At 37.9% G+C, this 13,398-nt stretch overlaps 1 long non-coding RNA gene across 1 annotated transcript in view; it reads left to right on the top strand.

Moving 5' to 3' along the window:
- Nucleotides 1-13,359, top strand: part of LOC115506221 — a 78,787-nt gene extending 65,428 nt beyond the window's left edge. Inside the window, exons 3-6 of the long non-coding RNA XR_003966283.1 lie at nucleotides 6,642-6,766; nucleotides 7,304-7,383; nucleotides 10,872-10,954; nucleotides 11,911-13,359. This is a non-coding gene — a long non-coding RNA (uncharacterized LOC115506221). The remainder of the gene's footprint in view (nucleotides 1-6,641; nucleotides 6,767-7,303; nucleotides 7,384-10,871; nucleotides 10,955-11,910) is intronic.
- Nucleotides 13,360-13,398: the final 39 nt, after the last annotated feature.

Below are 13,398 nucleotides of genomic sequence, written 5' to 3'. Positions count from 1 at the left end.
TTGATATCATTTTCCTTCCAACTGAAGAGCTTTTGACATTTTTTTTGTAGCGAAGTTTTGCTGTCAACAAAGTCTGTCAGCTTGTTTGTTTCAAAATTTTTTCCCTTTGACTTTCATTTTAAAGGACATTTTTCTTAGCTATAGCATGCTGTGGGGTCAGGTTTTAATTGCCCTCCCCACCAGCATTTCAGTATTTCTCTTGCCTGTTGTTCTCTTAACCTTTTGGGGTCTGTGGTTTGACACTTTTCATTGATCTTAGAAATATTTCAGTCATTCTTCCTTAAAATATTTCTTGTGCCTAATTCTCTCTCTTCTCCTTCTGGGATTCCAGGGATATTATAATGGGCCATTTGATTTTGTCCCAGACCTCTTTGGTACTGTACTGCACTTTGTTTTCCACTATTTTTTTCTTTCTGTTTCAGTTTGGGTAATTTCTGTTGACCCGTTGTAAGATCACTGAGTCTTTCTTCAGTGGTGGCAAGTCTAGTAGTGGGGCTTGTCTAAGGCAATCCTTGTATTGGTTTCATTTTAGTTTGATTCTTTTATTTATTTATTTATTTATTTATTTATTTATTTATTTATTTTTTAGTTTACATCTCTCTGTTGAAATTTCCCCATCTTTTTCTGGATGCCTACCATTTTGACTAGAACGTTTAACATATTAATTATAGTAGTTTTAAACTTTTTTTGGAAACCAGTTTAGACTTAAGAAGAGTTGCAGAGATAGGAGAGAGTTCCTGTAGACGTTTAACCAGCCTCCCCCAACATTAACATCTTGGGTGGCAAAGGTATACTTACCCAAGCTGAGAAATTAACTTGGCACGACACTGTTCACTAAGCTACAGACCTCACTGGAATTTCACTAGTTTTTCTACTAGTGTCCTTGTTCTTCTATTCCAGGATCCTATGTAGGGTCCCCCATTGCATTAAGTTGCCGTGTCTCTTTAGTCTTCTCCAACCTGTGCTAATCCTCAGTCTTTCCTTTCCATTTATGACCCTGACATTTAGGAGTGTCAACAGCACTTGCCAAGATTTTTGTGGAATGTCCTTCAGTTTATTTGTTATGGTGTTTTTCTCATGAGTAGATTGAGATTATCGCTTTGGGGGAAGAGTACCACAGAGGTGATGGGCTTTTCTCAGTGCATTATACCAGGGGGTTTATGATATCAATATCTCTTATTGGTGATGATGTTGATTTTGGCAACTTGCTTTAGGTGATATCTGGCAGGTATCCTCACTGTGAAATTACTATTTCTCTATTTATAATTAAAAAATACTAGCGGTGAGGGGGGGGGAGATACTTTGAGGCTATGTAAATATCCTGTTTCTCCTTAAACTTTTGTCCGCTAATTTTAGCATTCATTGATAGATTTGCCTGTAGCAATTGTTATTATAGTGTTCTAATGGCTAATTGCATTCATCCGCTTCATTCCGTCTACATTTATTCTATAAGGATGAGTTGTCCTCTTTTTATTTATTTGTTTATTTACATCAGTATGGATCCCTAACAACCACCAATCTCTTTTCCATTCTGATAATTTTCCCTTTTTCAAGTTGTCATATTAATGGAATAATGCAGTATATCGCATTTGAGATCTGGCTTATTTCACTGAGACAAGTACATTTAAATTTAATCCATGCTGTTATGTAATTCAATAGTTTATTTTTTTATTGTTGAGTCATATATCACTGTATGATTTACCGTATTTTGTTTATCAGTATATCAGTTGGAGAACACCTAGGTGTCTAGTTTTCAGCATTTGTGAATAAAGTTGCTGTAATCATTCGTGTATGCTTTTGTGCAAACATAATTTTTTAATTTCTTTGGGTAATACATAGGAGTGGGATTGCTGACACATGTAGATATATGTTTAACTTTATAAGAGACTGACAAACTGTTTTCCACGTGGTTGTATCATGTTGCATACCAACAAGCAGTGTGTAAAGTTTCAATTGTACATATTTGGTATTGTCAGTTTTTATTTTTAAAATTTTAGCCATTTTAGGGGCGCCCGGGTGGCTCAGTCAGTTAAGCATCTGATTTCGGCTCAGATCGTGATCTGGCAGTTTGTGAGTTCGAGCCCCACGTCGGGCTCTGTGCTGACAGCTCAGGGTCTGGAGCCTGCTTCAGATTCTGTGTCTCCCTCTCTCTCTCTGCCCCTTGCCCACTCACACTCTGTCTCTGTATGTCACAAATAACAATAAAACATTTGAAAAATAAAAGTAAAAAAATAAAATAAAATTTTAGCCATTTTGATGATACGTGTGTTTTGATATCTCATTGTGAGTCATAGTCATTTAACTTTTTTGTTTGGTATGTTGGACATCTGTCCCATCTGAGTATGGTTCTGATGACTGTTTTACCTCTTGACAGTCATGTGGGGTGTTTGTTTGTTTTTTCCTTACATTTTTTTGGTGTCTTATAATTTATTGAAATTCAGGCATGATGTGTAGGATAGCAGAGTGAGATTACTAGTATTTGTACCTGAGCATGAGCACAGACCTTCTACTCTGGTCTTTATTGTGGGGGTTTAAGTCCTTCTAGTTAAGAGCTGAGCTTGGTTTGAGTGTTGCTGTTGCTACTCTTAATGGGCCACTGGCTTCAAATATTTCTAGCATTACTTTGTGCTCAGGGTGAGAACTCAGTTACTGGCAGGTTTTTCTTAATATCCTGTTTCACTCCTAGCTTTAGACTCTCCTGTGAGCCTGCACTTCCAGGAGAAGTGCTTCCAGATCTCTCTCCAAGCTCCTGTCTGTCTCCAAGTAGCAGACTAATGTTATTTGTTATTCCAGGCTTGCTAGCTTGGTGATGAGAGAATGGCAGACATTATCTGTTGTCTCCTTTCAGCCTCATTCTTCAGCAGAGTCTGTGTCTGGGCCTCAGGCTTTCTCACTGATCCTGTTTCCGTCAAGTGGTGGTGAGACTCTCTTGCATTGTAGGTCCATGCCAGTTTTCTACTATTTCCTCAGCGGTCCTCGTTTTTCTTCTGTCTCTCTTCCCCAGATGCAATAGATTTTCCACTGGTGCATGTGAAAGGCTGAGACCTGGTGAAGCAAGTGAGGCATCTAGGAACCCTCAGTATCTGTTTTGTGCAAGTACAAGGTTAGCACAAGTGGTAACAGTGAACAATATGGAACAATAGTGAAGGCATCTTTATATATTGCCCGATAGGCACCTCCTACTTGTGGCTTGGGCCATAGGGATGGCAGAGTTTTCTGCTCTTCCTCTAATGACTTAAGGCATTTCGTCCCATTAGAAGAAGACTATGGGTACGACTTTCTGTCTTTCCAAACTGGCAGCTGTCCCTCTACTGTAGACCCACACACAGGGGAGCTTTTTAGGTCACCTGTCCTGCTTCAATATTTCTTGTGAGTAAAACCTGTGGAGAAAAGTCTGCAAGTGGGTGCAAACCCCTGTTGTATTTGTGATCTTCAGAGGATGTACACTTTAATTCTTGCTCCCAATTGGCCTTTCATAATATGTCAAATAGTTTAGCTGACATTTTGCCAGCTTTTTTGAGAGCCCTGCTTTCTTCCCATACCCTGCCCCAGATAAGCCTATTTGGGGAGGTATTAGCTTTTTCTTAGATGTCAGAGTATTTGGTTGACCCATATCTTCATTTCCAATGGGCTTAAGGAAAGTTTTAATTTTGGGAATTATCCAGATTTTCTTGTTATTATTGGTTCTCTCTCAAGCTTTCTACATCTCAAGTGCAGTTTTTCGATACTTTAAAGATATCATTTTGTTGTCTTCTGTCTTTTTTTTTTCCTTTGGATGAAAAGTTAGCAGTCCTTCTGGTCTTTGTATCTCTCTGTGTAGTGTCTCTCTTTTTTTTAAATATCTGACTTTATAATTTTCTGTGACTTTTCTCTTATAACTTTCAATTTTAGTTTTCAGGAATTTGGTTATGATCTTAGTGTAGTTTTCTTTGGCTTATCTTGCTTTGAGTTCATTCACTTTCTTGAATTTGTAGGTTTATATTTCTTATAAAATGTAGAATTTTTCAGCTTTTATTTCTCAGAATATTGTTTTCTATACCCTCTTCTCATCTTTTTCCTCTAGGACTATAATTATAGCTATCATAGACTATTTGATATTATTCCACACACTTTTGAGGCTTTGTTAATCTTTTTAGTCTTTTTTATTTGTGCTTGCATTTGAAAATTTTCATTACTTGTCTTTAAACTCACTGATGTTTTCTTCTGTAGAGGCTCATAAGTTCTTCCTTCTATCCAATGATCTAGCTTTTTTATTTCATATATAATTTTTTAAAATTTTTTAAATGTTTATTTCTTGAGAGAGAGAGAGAGACAGAGTGCGAATGAGGGTGGGGCAGAGAGAGAGGGAGACAGAGAATCCAAAGCAGGCTCTGCACTGTCAGCACAGAGCCCAATGAGGGGCTTGAACTCATGAACCATGAGATCAGGACCTGAGCTGAAATCGGACACTTAACTGACTGAGCCACCCAGGTGCCCCTATTTCATATATATTATCTCTAAACATTCCATTTGCTTCACTTTATATCTTTAATTTTATTAGTATTATATTCATCTTTTCTTTTAAATCCTTGAACATCTTTATAGTAGCCTATTGTTAAGTCCCTGTTGCAAAATATATCATTTCTTTTATTCCTGTCTGTTTCTATTGACCGATTTTAATTTTGGGTTATGGGTCACACTTTTCCAATTCTTTGCCTGTCTAAGCAGAGTATAGGCATTGTACATACTGCATTGCTGGATTTTGTTGTCTTTTCTTAAAGAGTGATGGGCTTTCTTTTGACATGATAAGATGTTATGTGGATCTAGGTGATCCTTTGGAGGTTTGTTCTTAATCTTTATTAGAGAAAGTTCAGAGTAGACTTTACTCTGGGACATGGCCCTTCTAGAGTTTTTATTAAATGTCCTGGGTGTTCAACAAGGATTCTTTACTCTGACATCAGAATTTGAGTATATCCCAGTGCTATGTGAGCATGGGAAATCGTCCAGCCTTTGACTTCTTTTTTTTTTTTTTTTGGTCCAGTTTTATGGAATTTTACCCTACACAGATATGTATTCATATTTATCCAACAATACTGGAAGAATGATGTGGAGAATTCTGGAACTTCTTCTATGAAACATCCTCTTCTCTCAAACCCTAACACTCAAATCCCAGCTGGTTCAGCCTCATGAACTCTAATCTCTGCCTCAGTCTCAGTGAGATGCCCCTGGTCCACTTGGGCCACCCCCTTGCTGCATTGTGGGCCAAAAAGTGCCCCAGACTGAAAGCCTGAAAGACCAATAAATAATTTTTCAAATAAATAATAGTTAAACCAAAAAAAACCCCCACCAAATTTCAAAATGTTGCCATATAGCTACAAAACTTTGGTGTTAAAAATGTGGAATATGACTGGTTTCCTTATGTATGCTTTTATTTCTTCTTAGAGTTCATAACACAGTGTGCATAATAAGTATATGCTGAGTGAGTGATGTTGTGCAATCAATTACACTTTGGTTCTTTTTCTTTAGAGCCTGTGGTTCTTAGCACCTGAGACTTGACAGTAACTGAACACTTTCACATTTTTTTTAAAGTCTGTTTATTTAGAGAGCAAGGGGGCAAAGAGTGAGGGAGAGGGAGAATCCCAAGCAGGCTCCGTGCCACCAGCGCAGAAGCAAGTGAGGGGCTCCGACCCACGAACCGTGAGATGACCTGAGTCAACATCAAGAGTTGGACGCTTAACTGACTGAGCTACCCAGGCACCCCTGAATATTTGCACGTTTTATTTACAAATTTAAAGAGCCAATTTCTTTTAAGATATGGGAAGATTCTAAATCTGGTCAAAGGTAGTAATGTTGCGAATGTAAGAAAATGCAACAGCATGTGCTTCATTAGCCACCTTAACCCCCAAAATGTCCCTTGTTTTACTTTTTTGGATCATAAACACTCTGTAGACTCACACTACCATAAGTGTATCTGTCTCACTCGCTGATTCCTCAAATGGATGCTGGCCTTTTCTGTAACTAATGATAGGCATTTGTGGTAGCCAGACACAAAAATGTTTTAGTTGGGAGGGAGAACAAAGGTTATGTTTTAATGTAATGGAAAATTAGGAATCCTAAACAATTTGCTCATCAATCAAAACACTGAAATTTTGAGAAAAAAAAAAGGAGGCTTCTAGTTAACAGCGTTTTCACCTGGGGCTCATTAGTGCTTTAAAAGTGGTTCTTTCTCCAGTTTCTAACTAATGCATGGCTGGGAGTCAGGCCAGGTGTTCCTTCTACTTGATTTCCACTCTGAGCAACTCTATCTGAAAACTCATCCCCTTCCTACCGCACAAATGCAACCTGTTTGCTGGTTCCATTAAATTAGCTCAGTCTCTACTACTGTGTACAAACCAAGCCAAGTGGCTGATTTCAAATAATAAAAGCTAAGAACTCTAAATTCTTTTGCCTGTTTGTCTCTTGTTAATGGGAATTCGAGCTGTTCAAATTCAGAAAAGTATTTTTTGGGGTTGTCTTGCCACATTAAAAGAATTAAATAAGAGACAGTTTTCATAGTCACTTTATCAAGTGCGTTGAGCAATGTAAGTATTAAGATAACATTTTCAAATGAAAAAGCCCTGAAATTTACAAAGAATATCCATTTGTCTTCTTCCATGTTTCAGTGAGAGAACAGCAACGGTGCACGCGGGCGGAACTTGCCCCGGATCGGTCTGGCTTCTCCTATCAGACTTTCCCTATGGTTTTCCAAAGCTAGAGCAGACTTCCATTCTTCCTGTGGTGCACCTTGGTGAGAAATGCCTTGTCATACTCTTTCGTTTAATTTAACGTAAGATCTGGCCTTGAAATCCTTCTGCGTTATGGACTTCCTTTTCAAATCACAGGCAGTGCTGGGAACTGAGAATGTAAAGCTGCACCAGACTGCACATAACTCATTCCAAGGACGATTCAGTGGGGTTTTATTACATGCCAAATATATGTGAATATATTAAGAAAATAACACAATTTTAATGGCTTGGGGAAAAGGGAAAGGGGTAATAGACTGTCTTAAGGGGGAAACAACCTATGAGTCCAGCGTAAAGGGGGATTCAAAGAAAGGGGGAAGTTTAAGACAAGTCATGGCAGAATGAATACAGTTCTGAAGTGGGCTACAGCACAATAGGGGGATAGATTCCATGTGTGTCTTCTAAATTAAACCAGGACGGTTTCATTGACATGACAGATAATTGTCTTTTGTATGGTCAGAGGAGGGCATGGGCTCCCGTCTTCTTTGGGAACGTGTAAAGACTGTTTTTGAGATCACTGATTATATAACTGTCAATATTAGACTGACCACATCCTGATCTGCGTCGGGAGAAAATGCACATGGCAAGTAATCTTGGACATGAAGCATCCTTTAGCGAGGGGGTAAGTGTATGCTTTCCTTCATCTCTTTTCAAGAGCAATAAAAAGTTTCGCTTGGAAGTAGCATGCAACTGGGAATAGCCCCTTGTCGTTGAACGGAGAGTAATTTATGACAGCAAGAAGAGCCAACTCCTGGATTGGTTCATTTGACTTGCACTATGGTATCCAGAGAGTTTTCCCCCAGTGAGACCTTTTCTGAGTCTGGTACTGATTAAAATGGCTGCCCTTGTGGATGAGACAGAACGAAGAAGGACAGTGCCTAGTTGTGCTGTGCTCCCTGTTCACCATCAGGACGAGCAATGGTTCCACATCTCAGTTCTCCCGTGCTTAGGGTGAATGTGTTTACGGAGACCCAAGTGGCTGGCTCTTCTGTGAAGTAACTCAGGGCATACTTCCTGCTTTGATTTTGGTTACTAAAATCCTAAAATCTTAAATACACATCCTGGATCTTCCTGCCTGTCTGCTTTCTTTGGGAAAGGGGAGCGAGTGGGGAGAAACCCACCTTCTTTCTTTCAAAAAGAGAGAGAGAGTAGCTGTTTGTATTTGGAATTCTAGATCACTCTAGGGATAGTGTTTGAAATCGTTTGCTTTCCTTGATCTAGGACAGCCCAGGACGTGGTCTCTACAGATAATCACAAATAACCATCATCCACAGATCATTTTGTTAAGTTGGGAAGGACTTTTCTCTCACATAATTTTTTAAGAGTTCAAATAACCCTCGAAGAGTAGATAGCTAGTAGGGCTTCTTGGACAGGTTGGGTGAGGGAGAAAGAAATCACATATATTTATATTTCTGTATTTATTATATTAATGTATATATTTATATTTAAAACAACACTAAATCACTTTTTTCCCCATAGTCCTGTACTGAAATAGCTTCCTGGTCGTTAAGCGTTACAAAAAAAAAAACACAACTCATTCAAGCCACCAGGAAGGTGTTCCAGTTATGGTATGGCTCCTATGGTTCAAGATAGAGTCACTACAATCTGGAAATAGAAATGATTCCAACAGAGCTCATAAGTCCTGGTGATATTTGGGTCCAACAGTCTACAATACATTAAGAAGGTTAACTCTGGGTAATTGTTCCTTTCAGAGACGAGTTGAGCTCTTTCTGCTACTCCTATGAGCCTTTGAAAAAATTACACATACTCATTCAAACTAAAATATGGGTCATTTATGGTTCTCAGCGGGTATTTATTGGAGAAGGAAATCACAGCAGGGCCTAGTGTATACTTGTGTGTGGCTGTCACAGAATTAGCCTGCTGACTGCCTTTCAAGAAATTACACATGTCTCCAGTCTTTGCTTTGCTTTTAATGATACTAATGAAACCAAGACCTTCCATTTATCTGGTTTGGTAAGCCGTAAGTGGTACTCTAGGTTCAGATTCAGGAAGCCAAAATCTCAAATCAAAACTAAGGATACAAATAAACTCCATTTTGGATTTGCAGGAGACAGAGGCAAGTCTACAGTTTTAAACTGTATTTTGCAGTTAAATCTACCCCTTAGAAAACTAACATGAGGGTAAGAAAAATGACCTTCGCTTCATAGGAGACTCTGAATGTCCAAACCTCTTATGTCCAAAAAGTGGGGGAGGGGTAGGAAAGAAGGAAGGAAGGTGAGAAGGATGAATGAATAATCACAGGTCTCACTTGGATTTTATTCTATTTAGGGTTTCTTTTAGCTTTTGTTTTAAAAGTAATATTGGGAATTATATAACATTCCCTACCTAGCATGCTGTATGTGCTATTATTTTAGTGCTTCCTGCCCTGTGGCTCCTTCCATCTCCAAGGTATTAATTATTTCTGTAGGCTGCCCACCTTCCATTCCTCCCTCCATTTCTTAAGAATTCTCTTCTTGTGGCTTTCTTTCTAAATGTTCCTTTTATACATTTTTTCTTTTCATTCTCTACACAAAGAATAAAAATGTCCTTGTGAGTTTTACATGTGACCAAATCCTCAAGTATTGCATGCATCTTTGTTGTCGATTTTTATAAACTAGTTTTTACTTGCCATTATTAACTTACTATAAAAACTGCAGGATGGGGCGCCTGGATGGCTCAGTAGGTTAAGGGTCCAACTCTTGATGTCGGCTCAAGTCATGAACTCATGGTTTGTGAGATTGAGCCCCACATTAGGCTTCAAGCTGGCAGTGCTGAGCATGCTTGAGATTCTGTCTCTCCCTCTCTCTCTGCCCCTCCTCTGTGCTAAATAAACTAATTAATTAATTAATTAATTAATCTTTAAAGAAAAAAAAAAAACCCTGAAGGACTATAGCTTATCTGGAATATCTTATTGAAAAAAAACAAAAAAACAAAAACCCAAAGAAAGGGAAAGGTCCTAAAAGTTCTTGTGGGAAAAAGATTACATGTATCTATTTACCACACTGGTCTGATCTTTTTCCAAGTAAAATGGTAGGAGGTTGTATCCTTCAGATATCATCCCGACTAAAAGGAGACTGTTTGTCATAGCTTTTGGCCACTTCAACTAGTTCCGTAAAGTAGTTGTGACCTGATAAATGCAATTTACTCTCAGATTATATAAAAAGGTGATTGTCAGTGATGGAAACCTCTCTGAATTCTTAATTTCCTATGTGGTTTCCATTTCGTTGCAAGGATTGTTTAGATATATTGTATTTACTTCCTAAAAATTTTTATTTATAAATATTATTTTATTCCTAATATAATTTTATTATAAGAAAGAAAGCAAATTATTACTTATCATTTAGAATTTACTTAGGCCTGAATTTATTTATTTTTAAGTTTATTTATTTTTGAGAGAGAGACAGTGTGAGCAGGGGAGGGGCAGAAAGAAAGCTTATTAATTATATTGTTCATATTTTTGGCATCTCAATTTAACTTCTGGTCACTTGATTCATTAGTTTGTGAGAGGGACAATGCTAAAATCATTAGCTGTAATTGCTGATTTTTCTACCTGAAGTTCTGTCAGCTTATTTTTTTTCTATTTTGGGGCTGTGTTGTTAGGTCCATGTATGTTTATGATGATCTATATTCTTTTTTTATTGTTCCTTTTACCAGTATATAAAATTCACCTTCATCTCTCACCATTGTATCATGTGTCAGGATTGCTCCTGTAGGTATCTTTTGATCTGTATTTGCCCGGCCAATCTTTTTACTTACTTTTATTTTCAGCGTCTCTGTGTCTTTTGTTTTAAACGTGTCGTTTTTAGACAATATATTGTTGGGTTTTATTTTTTAAGCCAGTCTGGAATTACTGTCTCTTAATTGGTAAGTTGAACTCCTACGCATTTATTGTAATTACTTTATATTTGGACTGATTTTTTTTCATCTCATTATGTATTTTCCCTTTACTCTTTTTCTCTTTTTTTCTTTTCTCTCTATTTTTTATGTTTTCCATAAAACACATGTTCAAGTGTTCTTCTATAGGTTTTACACCTTCCAATTTTGTCCTTACGGTACAAATTCTTGACTCAAATTCATATTCAATTTTAATCACTTTTATTGAATTCTTAGGCTCATCAAGTTCAAAAAGATAACCTGAAACTGTCTCCTCCAATGCCACATCATAATGATATTACCTAGAATTTTATTTACAGGTTAGTGGATGTACTTTCTTTTGTTACTTTGGTTCTTACTTGTTGTTGTGCCTCTTCTTTCGGATAAACAATAGACTCCATAAGATACTTCTTTAACAATCCATAAGTCATGAAATATGTACCACATATTTCTCTCCATATTATTTGAATCCTTTCTCCACAAGGTGGATCTTTGTGAAAATCTTCTGAGCCCTGTTAGGTCATTGAATATTTTTATTATATCCTCACATTTTAACCAGCTTGATATCAAGTTCTGGGAAACATTATTTTCCCTTAATAGAGTAAAATATTACTTTATTATGCATCCAGAATTGCTGTTGGTAAATGTACTATATATAAATCTTGTTCTTTTGTTTCTATTATTTCCCTCTGTAAGATTTTAGAATCTTTCCCTTTTCTCTTTACTATATGTTACAATATAGTAAATCAAGCAAGCAGATTGATTGATTTTTGCTTCAGTAGTATATGTTTAGTTTCTTTGTTGTCTGAACTATTTGGTTTTATGATATTCCCTACAGTGTCAGGCGCTCAGCCAGAAAGAAAACATGCATGGGGAAGGAACTCAAGTCCATGCTCTAAACTGTATCAGTTCTGTTGAGCTTAAAGAGAAGGGCAAGGATGAGCCCCAAGGAGGAGAGGCCCAAATACCCCGAATCCACTACTGATGATTCCTGGTACTGCCACTAAACCGAGTAACTCTCTTGGGCAGGATTTCACCTTTCCACACTTATTAGGAAGACGCAGCACTAGGAAAAGGTAGCCTCCTTGGGTGGTGTTCCACCAGCCATGCTGGTTTGGATGAAAAGGGATTGGAGAATGAGGTGCCTGAAGGCATCTCCTTGGTGGGCACCCACTACCACTTTTATTAACTGTTCCAAAACGCAGGGTTCTTGAACTGTCCTAATATCCAAGGACATCCGTACTGGTGCTTTGGGCTGTTTTTTTCCCATTTCTAGGTACTGGACGGACAATGATTACACCAAGCCAATATGAAGTGAAGAAACGGAAAATTAAGTGATTTCCTCCAGTGCGTCCATTTCACACCACTGCATCTTGCTCGGGTCCCATACGTATGAGCTGAAGACAACCCGTGGTTTCAGCAAGAGGTTACCAGGGTCTTTTCTTGTGGTGGTTCCTGTCGTTTCTGGCCCTGGGAACCACACTTCTCGTTAGCTTCTATACTTGCTCCAGGTTTGGTTTTGGGGGAGGGAGCTAACTGCAAAAGGATTTCCAACTTGTCTAAGCAAGGTCTCGGCCTAATCTCATTTACTCATTGACAGAGTATCTTTACTTTTAGTAGCTAGGGAAGATACTGGAAATGCCCTCAGCCTTCTTATCGAACCTTCAGAATTCTGCAGGAGCTACACAATGACTGTCTGTTTCCTAACATTTTTAAATTCTGTGAATGGCTACTCGGATAAATAACGTGGGATTATTGAACACATTATTGAACATTATAATTTTTTTTAATTTTCTGTATTTGTTATCACATATTTTGTATTGCCTAATTATTCAAGTCATTAGTGGCTGTTACTTAATTATCAAGAAAAAGCAAGCCTGGTCAAGTCAGTGATATATGTAGGCAGTCCTTGCTTTGTGCAGGTCTATAGAATGTGTGAACTGAAGTCATACAAAGCAGTGTTAATAATCAATGCGAAGAAATTATGATCGTTCTATGACCTTTAAATTTTTTTTGTTAAACATTAAAACCTCCCTGATTATTAGTTATAAATATATAGGGAAATGAAAAAATGTAGTAAAACTAACATCTCTTTAGTACCCTGTAAGTGCCTTATATGCTCTGATAAAATGTTTAACTTTTGTGAGGAAGGTTAATAGTAACCCCAGGAGAGTTTCAGCCGGGAGTGGGGGTGAGTCACATTTGGTGGCAAATCATATTTGCATTTACAAATGATTACCCTGGCCCTGTTGGAGAGGGACTGGAGGGTGATAGTTTGCGATGGGCATTATAAGAAGGGGCTGGGAGCAAGGGAGTGCCATAAGGGGCCGTTTCAGGGATCCATGTGAAAAAAATAATAGGAGTTTGAAGGAAGACAGCGGCAGGGAAAGGAGATAAGATGCATGTCAGGAAAACTTGGAAGTAGAAGGATTGAGACTTGGTAACTGGATGTGATGTGAAGGAAGAGACGTATAGAATGGTCTTCAGGCTTCTGGCTCAGATGACTAGATGGGAAGCTGAAGGTGACACATTCCTTCATGTAGGTGAAAAAGAGGAGAAGCAGGTTTAGGGGGAAATTTAGCTATGGAGATGCTGAGTTTGAACCGATAGTGAGATGTCTCAGTGGAAATATCTAGAGATAAATGGATATACATGGATGTGCGTTCAGGATACAGATGTGGGTGATATTCACACATATGTTATGCATATACAATATGTGCACATATATGGCTCATGTATATTATATATATACTGCATGTATAAT

Source organism: Lynx canadensis, chromosome F2 (assembly GCF_007474595.2).
Source record: "Lynx canadensis isolate LIC74 chromosome F2, mLynCan4.pri.v2, whole genome shotgun sequence".
Taxonomy (NCBI): Eukaryota; Metazoa; Chordata; class Mammalia; order Carnivora; family Felidae; genus Lynx; species Lynx canadensis.
Note: the sequence above shows the minus strand (reverse complement) of the source record. Positions and strands in the feature narration are given on the sequence as shown.